Source organism: Myodes glareolus, chromosome 17, assembly GCF_982192425.1.
Source record: "Myodes glareolus chromosome 17, mMyoGla1.1, whole genome shotgun sequence".
Taxonomy (NCBI): Eukaryota; Metazoa; Chordata; class Mammalia; order Rodentia; family Cricetidae; genus Myodes; species Myodes glareolus.
In genome coordinates this window covers 14,824,107-14,825,128 of record NC_142042.1, presented here as the reverse complement: position 1 = coordinate 14,825,128, position 1,022 = coordinate 14,824,107, and the positions used below count along the sequence as shown (strand labels likewise).

The 1,022-nt window shown below is 41.8% G+C and overlaps 1 non-coding gene across 1 annotated transcript; it reads left to right on the top strand.

Annotated features, from left to right (window-relative positions):
- Window positions 1-215: 215 nt before the first annotated feature.
- On the top strand, window positions 216-345 carry LOC125412876 (small nucleolar RNA SNORA4). The gene has a single exon (XR_007235732.1). It is a non-coding gene; the product is annotated as a small nucleolar RNA SNORA4 (small nucleolar RNA).
- Window positions 346-1,022: the final 677 nt, after the last annotated feature.

The window sequence follows — 1,022 nt, the reverse complement described above, 5'->3', positions numbered from 1 at the left end:
AGCGGCAGTGGCAGCAGGTAACTGGGAAGACAGCTTCAAGTCTCACAACACAGAACCGTCTGGAGGTACCTAAGATTCGTGGTGGTTAAACAAGTTTAAAAATGCAGTGTGGCTAAGAAGATCCAGGTTTTTAAACCAGTTTTGTTTTAACTAGTGTTTTACTTTCAGGCTACACAATGCTATGACCATCCTAATGTGATTAGAAGTATAAAATGATACCGGAAACTGATTTGTGGGAATTATTACCTTTACCATCCCAGGCAGTTTGGCAGAAGGAGTAAGATCACACTCCCGAGTGGGCTATTTCACTTAGTGTGGGTTCATTACTGTCTTGGAGCCTACATTGAAGGGGAAAAAAGAAGTATAAAATGGGAGCTAGAGAAATAGCTCAGTGGTTAAGAGAATTTTTTTCTGGTGGAAGACCTAGGTTTGTTTCCTATCACTCACATATGGGAGTTATAGGGACCTGCTTGGACGGTAGGCATGCATGTGATGCACGTACTTACATGCAGGCAAAACACTCATACATATTGAGAGAGAGAGAGAGAGAGAGAGAGAGAGAGAGAGAGAGAGAGAGAGAATTCTCCACACGTGCACTGAGGATGAGAGATGGTTCAGCAGCTGTTAAAAGTACTAGCTGCTCTTGCAAAGGACCTGGGTTCAGTTGCCAGCATCAATGCAGTGGTTCACAACCATCTGTAATTCTAGTTTCAGGAGATCCAGTGCTCTCTTCTGGCCTTCTTGGCTACCGCATGCACAAGATAGACACACATGCATGAAAACATAAAAATAAACACAGTTTGACCCCTTTAAGCCCTTATGGGCTACTTGTTCTACCATTTTTCTTTCCAAAATACTTTATATGCTTAACTTTCAAAACCTTCATCATCTCATTACATAGGTTGTATTTTGTTTATTCCTGAAGCACGGTAGGCAGGGAACAGTTTAAGGATAGAGATCAAGCTTTCCAAGACCAAGAAATAAATCCTGGCACATAGTAGATGCTGAAGGAACACCTTTTT